Here is a 10,357-nt window from a genome sequence, read left to right as displayed (position 1 = left end):
TAGGTATTAATATTGAAAATGTCAGGTATAACGTGTAATAATACCTAATTACATATTTAATAATTGCAATTGTTTTATTCAGTAATAATGCCCCGTAACTATGTCCGGAAATCAAAAATAACCGATATTTAAACCGCTTCAACCATTTAAAAAGAAACGCATTTTACTTTAATATTTTTTAATTAATTATAAAATTTAAGGTTAGTTATTAGATATATTTTTATGTATTATGTTATTTATTTTGAATTAGTATATAAATTTAATAACCTTTAATATTATGTAATAAAAGTAATCTAAAATCCATGTTCAGAATATTCTAGAGACGTTTCTGTTTCACTGCTTCTGCAGTTGCGCCAGGAGACCTGGAAGATAGAATAAATGTTTAGCGTTTTCTTATGTAATATCAAATGGGCAAGAAGTAATACCACCACCCATGGACGTTGCTAGAAGGCCCGCAAGTACATTCCCGTTGTCTACATCAAGCAGGCCGCTTTAAATTTAAAAAAAAACACTTTCCCTTTAGCGTTGGCCATCATGATCATATTTTCTTATCTCTTTTGTTTAATTAGAGAAATAATCGCAAGTTTTCGCAACCAGAAATGTATATTTTTTAAATTTCTTATAACTTCTAGTCAATAACAATAGAAATCATTGATATGTTAGCACACAGTTTTACATTATCAATATGTTTTTTTTATTTCCTGGGAAATGTCGCGTTTATGTTTTGAAGTATTCTAAGAACCATATTTGATACTTTTTCACGTGTGGGTCTGATCAACGCCGACTGAACGCACGAACAACGAACTGATAGTCCCTTTACGCTCATTTTATTTTTGTGATATGTAGGGGGGGTCAGTGTAAAGCTAAAACCAAGTTTGTGTGGTCGCCACCCTTGTCCCACGGCCGCCATCTTGAAAATAGGAGTTGAAATGGTATTTACGATATATCTCTTAAACTATTTATTTGATGAAAAAAAATAGTGGTCATTTTTTGTTGCAAATTAAATTCTCTACAACTGTGGTCCAGTAACTTTTTGTCGCCGAACTATAAATAAAAAAGTTATAAGCAAAAATTTTCAGAAATTCGAGAAAAAAAAATATATATTTCGATGTAACTTCTTTTTTTTATCATTTTACGAAAAAATGATATCTGACCATTTTTGTAGATCGTTTTTTGAGGAACAACTTTTATTCGCATCATTTTTTCATTAAGTCAATAGTTAAGGTTTTACAGCGCTCCGAAGTGAGTACTATTTTTCAGTACTCATAACTATACCTATATTATATGTGTACGTGTACCTATAATATGTCATCAGTTATTGTTTGTTTTTTTTTATTATTTTCTTTTATTTTGTAATTAGAATTTTGCAATATTATTAATAATTTAACACATTGCTCCACAGTTTCCTTTGCATTTGCAAAAGATCAATTTTAGAAGCTCAGGGGGTGCTGGAGGTTCAGAGTTCTGCACTGGCATCAATAATTTTCCACATTTTTTCCAGCCCCAGTCTTCAGGATCATTATAATTACCAAGCCACGACTGGACCTGATGGTAAACTCGGAAAGTATAAAAGCGAGCTGTTTCTTGTGTTGGGAACGTTTGCGCCGCACGAAAAAACACCAGTCGACAGAACTCATACTCTGAGTGAGTATGAGTTCTGTCGACTGGTGTTGGTTAACAAGTACACTTATGAACGTCAACAGAAAAGATGTTAAATTGATTCTGATTTCAATACTACCACTATGTATCACTATATTCAAATTGGCGTCGAGGTAGAAGCTGCGAATATGGCGTCACCAGACAATAATTAAAAATACAGATACTATTTGTTTGTTAAAATTTAAAGCCAAAATTATTTTATCCTTGCAGTGCTATACTGTCCAATTGGTGTTCCCTTCATTTCAATATACACAGATTAATACAAAAGCATTGAAAACATCATTATATGTCATAAAATTATCTAATAAAAACTTTAAACAAATACAAGAGGATAGCGTTTGTATTATCAAAATCTAACGGTTCCATGTGTGAGAAATGTGCTCAATTAATTTTCTCTATGTTTACCTGGAGGTTCAGTTGATGATTATATTTTGATTTTTGATGATTAGAGCGATTGGCAGCACAGGTGATCCCCGGCCTGGTATAACAGTTGGCGGGATAGTGGAACTCCCTTCTTTCACGATTGACAGCACAGATGATCCCCGTTTTGTTATAACAGTTGGCGGGATAGTGGAACTCGCTTCCGATGTGACAGACTGTGTCGGGATAGGGGAAAACACTTTCTTGACAGGCAGTCGAGCTGATGAAGGCAGAGTACGCTCTGTCAGCCATCTGTTAAACCGGAGTGCATAGGGCCAGAGGGATGTTGAATGCATTGAAGTATCGATTGATGGGGTAAAGAAATCTGTATTTTCCGGTATCCTGGTAGTGAAAACCCAGTCGGTAATCGTTGTTTCTGGCTGAAGCTCCGCGCGCGTTGCTTCTGTCATTTTTTTACTATCTTGTTCTAATGGACTGTTAAACAACAAAAAGTAAGTTTTCTAAGCCCATACACTATAAAATACACTAAATTTATAAATAATTCTATAAAAAAATTTGTACGACTCCAAAGTCAAAATTAATTGAGAAAAAATTAATACTTACACTGCTAAGGACATCATACAACACTGAAGTACCTGAAATAAACATTCATCGAATGTAGAAGTGGACTCATGAAAAACATCAACTTAAAATAAAAGGAAGAAAATCGTACACAAAATTCAAATGTAATAAAAATGTCTGTTTCAAAATATTCAACACAAGAATTTATAAACACCATAATAAACTCAAGATAAGATTAAGTTAAAAACAATATTAAAATTATTATAATGGTAAGAAAATATAAATAAACAGTTGGACAAGTTTGAAGTTTAAAATTTAATACTCACAAGTACTACAGCTATTGTCGAAAACACGCGAGCCGCCATTTTGAAATGCAATGTTACTGGTCACAGCGGGTGCTTGGGGTCAAATGACCGAAATTTATATACAACGAGGGTTTTATAATATAAAACCCTCATAAAACCCAGAGGCAATTTCCTTATTTAGCTAGCAGCTAATAATTTTAATATAAAATTTTTGAACTGCATATTAATTGAATATTATGAAAAGAAAGAGCATATTTTTTAGAATTTGATAAAGGACAGAAAAATTAATGTTTTTATTAATTAGATATTCACAAATGAAAGACAGTTTTACATGTTATATCAATTAACAAGTATTTGCATCACCAGTCTAGGCTTTCATTTGTATGAAATTTGACTTAGAGAATTTAATTTTACACATTTCTAAAATCTACGGAGCAAGATTTTTGCATGCTTGCGGCCATGGATATCGCTAATTAGTGTGAAAATTGCAAGATATTTATTGTTACAGTTATTATAATAACTATTTCGTCCCCCCTAATGTTTAATTTTTGATGAATGTTATTTGAGTTGTCCGTAACATGTTTATTGGTTTTAATGGAAACATCAGAGGTTTTCCAATGAAAAAAGTAATAATTTAAATAAATGTTGAATTGCGAACGAGACGACGGCCTGTCAGGCATAGGTTTGATAAACCTGAAAGCTGATGAGAAATAATCATCTAGAGTTCTTTTTTAACTATAGAACGCCTAGGTAATTTTGTCAAGATGAAGATAATAAATGTGTTAAATAAATCTAACGTTTGTAATTGGTAATTAGATTTAAAACCAACTATCACAATTTTGTAAGGAGCTGGAAATATCATACAGACAAAATCAATATCATCAATTCAATTTTTTTCATATTTTGCTAAACGCTAATTTCGGACCAAGTCCACAGAATTTTATTAGACTTTTTGAGTTTTTTTAATTATTCGGTTACCATTATGATGCCTACGAAAAACCCGTAACAACAATGATAACAAAATTTTAAACAGAATAATTTATTAATTATAATATAGCAGTTATCAAGGCAATTTTATCATTTACATATTCCCTATACAGTTAATTAAGAATTTACAGCAACCATATGTAACTTATTTGCCAGAGGGCAACCTATCGAATAAATTTCAGACTATGGATAAAGTTATTATTATGTTTAATAAAAGCTAATTTGTGTTCAATTGAAGCAAGCAAAATGTAGAATAAATGACATACAACAACCATATTAAATACTGAACCTACCTCATTGAATACAGGGCCTTTACACCTTACCTGCATTTGTTTAAAATTAGGACAAGCCCAACATGTGCCTGCAGTAATGATGAACAAACAGTGGAACATGTGCTTCTACACTGCCCTATATTCGCATCGTCCAGGCACGACCTCGAGCAACAAATGCAGATGACTGTAGACCGTAACGGCCTACAGGACATGTTAATAAAGCACAGATCGTGCCTGGAACGGTTCCGCGAAAAAAATTATTAAATTTATAAAGGCGACAAATACCACTGTATCACTTAACATTAGGTGAGCCTCCTGCCTGTTTGCCCCCTGTTCTATAAAAAAAAGTCCGAAAGAGCGAGTCTCGCGGGGAATTGCGCCCCGGCTCGCCCATGAATATTGTAAATAAAAATATTACCGATGTAGCCGGGGCGTATTTCCGCACCCGTCATTCGTGAAATTGTGTATTGGAAGCAATGAAATGTATAATTTTGTGACTTAGAAAAGTCCCTGGTCACGATGGCAGGTGAGTAGAGTAAATAATAATAAAAAATACTGAACCTACATAACCTACAATAAAATATAAAAATACTTCCTATACTTAGTTACTAGTACTACCTAGTGTATTGGCGTTCGATTTTCAACTCGCTTGAAAGTACAAGAAAAGTGCAAACTGATGTTAAGTGATACCGCCCAGGCATACTCTCAATGCCAGAGGGTTCGCGAGTGCATTGCTGGCCTTTTAAGAATTGATACGCTCCGTTGTTATTAATTGAAAGAATGATAAGAGGCTTGAAAAAGTGTAGGATATGCAAGCAGAATTTAGAAAGGTGGGATGCTGTTTTATGTTTTGTTTTTGGTCGAAGCACGAACTCATTGTTCAGAAGGGCAGCCAACCTTTCGAAAAGGGATGGCACTTAGCACTAGCTTACGTGGTTAAAAAATTTCGCTCACTGACTGATGTCGATACAGCTAGACTTGTTTATTTTAGTTAATTTCACAGCTTAATGACGTATGGCTTATTATTATCGGGTCATGCTGCTGATGTTGAATCTATTTTCATTCTGCAGAAGAGAGCTATTCGTGCAATACATAATTTAAAATGTAGGGAATCGCTGAGAGATAAATTAATATACTTACCTTTCCCTCGCAATATATTTATCAACATATTATGTTTGTATACAAAAATAGTGATAAATATACAAGAATAGAAAATACGCACAATGTCAATACTCGGAACAAACGCAGGCTGCAATTTCCCCGTACTAGACTGTATAAAGTTAGTAATTCTTTTTTGGGAAAAGGGATAGTCTTCTTTAATAAAATCCCAGAGGCTCTTTTATCTCTGCCTTTTATTAAATTTAAGAAATGTATTAAAGGAAAGCTGTGTAAAAAGGCTTACTATAAAGTTAGTGATTATCTAGTTGATAAAAGGGTCTGGGACTAGTGCTGGACAGGCTACTTCTAATTAATTAATTTGCTATATTTGTTTTAAATATTGTGTATAATTGTTTGATGTTTTTTTTTTTTCTTTTTTAAAGAGTACCTACCGAGAGTTTTTTACGCCGGCTTTTTCTCTCGGTCAACACCCTCTGTCTTCTTTGCCGATGAGTAGGGATGCCAACGGGCTCGAATTTAATGACGTGGAATAAGTGATACCTACCATAATGATCCTATGTTCCAAAATAAACGTATTTCATTTCATTTCACTATAGACTTTAGAAGACGTAAAAGAAGACGATTTGTCATGTCATGTGGCAATAGTTATACCATTCTTCGCCGTTGTTAGTATATAATTATTATATGTTAATGACGATAATTTTGTAACAATATTGATAGATAAGAATTAATCATATTTTATCCTGTATCATTATTTGCTTAATTAATTATTATCAGTGTGGTTTTTATTTTATAGTATTTTTCAGTCTTTGTCCTGATAAGCACCAAAAACGCTCCAAAAAGTTTTATCCAATTTGGTGAAGTCGTTCTAGGTATCCGCCTATTCACATTTAGAGCATTATATTTTTAAGTGAAACCTGTGAAAGAGGTTATTTCACCAGTGCAATCAGTCAACCCCCTTCCTAGTGGGAGTGCCATGCTGTTGCTTTCGGGCTTCAGCCAAATGGGCAGGCACGACCGGGGCAGTACCACTGTCTCACAGAAAACCGGCGTGAAGTGATGCAATAGGTTTATCTTATTGTACTCGCGTTTCGTTCGGTGAGTGAGACTCCCGGAGCCCATCCCCCCCCCCCTTCCCCAGAGTATGACGGTGCAGTTTAAAGAAAGATTACCCCAGGGGGGTACCACACGTGGAGAATCCCCCTCTGGGCGTCCATCATCGGAACAATCAGTATCCGGTGGTGGATGCACAGGCTGCCCTTCGTATTCTGGGGTGGGCAAAAACTGCGCTCTAAACAAAACATCCAGTTCTAGTTTCAGGTTTCGATCTCGGGGCAAACGGAAGAATTCGCCGAAGGCAACCCCTTCCACGCTCACAGTGGACTTCACCAATGTTAGGGGGCTCAACTCAAACCTAAGCGCGGTTCACTTTCACCTTGAATCTGCGAAGCCGGCCTTATTCTTCCTCACTGAGACTCAGATATCCTCCCCGGCTGATACTTCTTACCTCTCCTACCCGGGGTACAAATTGGAACATTCATTTGTGCCGCGGGCGGGAGTTTGCGTGTACGTCAGAGAGGATATCTGTTCTCGTCGCCTCGGGACGCTTGAAGGAAGGGACCTATCTAACCTCTGGCTCCGCATAGACTGCGATGACCATCCGCGATTCTATGCGTGCCTGTATAGGTCCCATAGCGGAAATGACGAAACTGACCGACTCATCGAGCACATCCAAATGGCTACAGATTCCCTGCTTGAAAGGGTTCCTACCGCCGAAATCGTGATACTTGGCGATTTTAACGCCCACCATGCCGATTGGCTCGGCTCTGAAACCACCGATCACGCGGGAAGATCCTTTCACGACTTTGCTTTAGCCTACGACCTGACACAAATGGTCCCTGCGAATACGCGAATACCAGATGTGGACGGTCATAAACCCTCTTTGTTGGACCTTCTGCTGACTTCGCATCCGGAGAACTATCAAGTCTCCGTTGACCCGCCATTGGGTTCATCGGATCATTGTGTGGTCCGGAGTACTGTGCCATCTACGCGCCCTTCGCGGTCGCGCTTTTTGGGTTTTCGCCGTATTTGGCACTACAAGTCAGCAGATTGGGACGGGATGCGGTCTTTCTTTGCGTCCTACCCTTGGGGGCCTATTTGCTTTTCGTCTGAAGCTCCAGATTCCGTCGCTGCCTCTGTCGCCGAAGTGGTTCTGCAGGGAATGGAACTCTTTATTCCTTTTTCTGCGGTGCCGATCGGTGGCAAGTCTCAGCCCTGGTTTAAGCGTTCTTGCAAGACAGCCTCGCGTCGAAAGCGAGAATGCTTTAAGGCATGGGCAGAAGCGGCGAAATCTCGTGATGCTAATACCAGCGAACTCAAAAAAGCATATAACTCAGCCTCCAGGTCCTTCAAACGGGAAATCACTAAAGCAAAGTCAGAGCACATTGCCAGATTTGGCGAGAGATTGGCCCAACTCCCTTCGGGGACTCGAGCCTTCTGGTCTCTAGCCAAAGCTGTCCAAGGGAATTTTTGTCAGCCCTCCATTCCACCATTGCACAGGGAGGATGACTCGCTGGCCCACACTGCGAAGGAGAAGGCCGACCTTTTAGGCTGTCTCTTCGCGTCCAACTCGACTTTGGATGACCGAGGGAGATCACCACCGAGCATTTCACGGTGTGATTCTTCGATGCCGGAAGTTACATTCCGGCAACGTGCTGTCCGTAAAGCATTATCTTCCTTGGACATACATAAGTCGAGCGGGCCGGATGGTATTCCTCCAATTGTGCTGCGTACTTGTGCTCCTGAGTTGGCTTCGGTCTTAACGCGCCTTTTCCGGTACCTGTACTCGCTTGGCACTGTCCCGGAGTGCTGGAAGATCGCATCGATACATCCGATCCCTAAAAAAGGCGATCGCTCCGATCCGTCCAACTATCGCCCAATAGCGATAACCTCCTTGTTCTCCAAAATAATGGAATCCATTATTAATTGCCAGCTCCTGGAGTATCTGGAGGGCCACCAGCTGATAAGTGACTCTCAGTACGGCTTTCGTCGTGGTCGTTCGGCTGGTGACCTTCTTGTATACCTTACGCATAGATGGGCGGAGGCAATTGAGTCCAAGGGGGAGGCTCTAGCGGTTAGTTTGGACATAGCGAAAGCCTTCGATCGGGTGTGGCACAGAGCACTGCTCTCGAAGCTTCCAGCCTATGGGCTTCCCGAGAAATTATGCGATTGGATCTCCAGCTTTCTGGCCGATCGGAGCATCAAGGTCGTCATCGACGGAGCATGTTCCGACCTTAAACCCGTGAACGCTGGGGTCCCACAAGGCTGTGTTTTATCCCCGACCCTGTTTCTTCTGCATATCAATGTTGCAACTTAGCAACATTCACTGCTATGCGGATGACAGCACTGGGGACACTCTTTACACTGGCCGGGCAAGTATTTCTCGGGCAGATGTCGATGAGTACCGGAACAAACTTGTGTCTGAAGTAGAAACCCTACTACGTGGAGTCTCTGACTGGGGCAGACTAAACCTAGTCCAATTTAACCCCAAAAAGACACAAGTTTGCGCGTTTTCCGCTAAAAAAACACCCTTTGTCGCTACTCCTCTTTTCGAAAACACTCTCCTTAAAGCCACAGCCAGCATTGGAATACTTGGCGTTGACATATCGAACGACGTTCAGTTTCGCGGTCACTTGGAGGGAAAGGCAAAATTAGCCTCCAAAAAGCTCGGTGTGCTCAGCAGGGCGAGACGGTACTTCACTCCGGGCCACCGCTTGCAACTATATAAAGCGCAAATTCGGCCCCACATGGAGTACTGTTCCCACCTTTGGGCGGGTGCTCCCCAGTACCAGCTTCTTCCACTTGACCGTATTCAACGAAGAGCGGTTCGAATCGTTGACGACCAAAATCTCTCCAAGCGGCTTGATCCTTTGGCGTTGCGTAGAGATGTGGGGTCTCTCTGCATCTTCTACCGCATTTACCATGGAGAGTGTTCAGAGGAGTTGTTCGGATTAATACCTGCAGCTGAGTTTCATCATCGGACGTCGAGGCAGAATACGAAATTCCACCCGTATCACCTCGACGTCCGCCGTTCCACAACTGCGCGTTTTTCCAGGCAGTTTTTGCCGCGCACCACCACTCTGTGGAACCAGCTGCCAACTGAAGTATTTCCGAACCAATTCGACTTAGGGTCCTTCAAGAAAAGAGCGTACCAATTCTTAAAAGGCCGGCAACGCACTCGCGAGCCCTCTGGCATTGAGGGTGTCCATGGGCGGCGATATCACTTAACATCAGGTGAGCCTCCTGCCCGTTTGCCCCCTGTTCTATAAAAAAAAAAAAAAAAGTTGTGATTATTAGCTGTCTATGTCGGCTAACATTTTAAAGAATATTTTTGAAATAAACATAGCCTGTTACATATAAATAATGAATCTTTGTAACAATTTTAAAATTCTTTTTAGTTTGTTCGTTACGAAAGTACAAAATTATAAATAAAGAAAAATATGTCGTATTTAAAGTTATCTTTTATTGTAAATAAAAGTTATCCTTCTACTGGCAGTTTGTTAACTATTTCTGCAAGATTAATTTATTATGACAAAGATCTGTCTTCAGTCGGTAGCTCATGTCTGCGAATCGTGGTGAGGAAGGAAACAATCTTCTTAACAATGCTTAGTTTTGAGGACAATTAGACCAAGATCGGTCCACCTTGGTGGTGGATGGGCAGGATCATTTTCTTCAAGTTCTAATCGCCTCTGTGCATTGTATGGCCCAAATATGATATTATTCGTTTACTGTATCCGAAATTAGGTAAGGATCAACGTATTTATTACAACTATCGTTATGAAATATGATACTTAATTCCACAAAACGAAACATAGAAATGAGGACTGAAAAACGTCCTGGGTAACTTTATTTGGCAAAACTTTTATTTCTACTTGATTTGTACTTTCTCATATATGAGCGTATGTATTGCGTATGAGATGCGTTGTATATTTTTCCAAGCAAAGTTACATTATGTTATCACTCTAACACGCCAAGAGAACGGGTATACCTAATGCTAACATAAAAATTGTCAAT

At 39.3% G+C, this 10,357-nt stretch overlaps 1 long non-coding RNA gene across 1 annotated transcript; it reads right to left on the bottom strand.

Annotated features, from left to right (window-relative positions):
• Positions 1-235: 235 nt before the first annotated feature.
• On the bottom strand, positions 236-3,006 carry LOC123690184. Its single transcript, XR_006750977.1, has 4 exons — positions 2,928-3,006; positions 2,644-2,675; positions 2,065-2,514; positions 236-362 (listed from the first exon to the last, which is right to left on the bottom strand). It is a non-coding gene; the product is annotated as an uncharacterized LOC123690184 (long non-coding RNA).
• Positions 3,007-10,357: the final 7,351 nt, after the last annotated feature.

Source organism: Pieris rapae, chromosome 2 (genome assembly GCF_905147795.1).
Source record: "Pieris rapae chromosome 2, ilPieRapa1.1, whole genome shotgun sequence".
NCBI lineage: Eukaryota > Metazoa > Arthropoda > Insecta > Lepidoptera > Pieridae > Pieris > Pieris rapae.
This window is presented reverse-complemented; position numbering and strand designations above follow the sequence as displayed.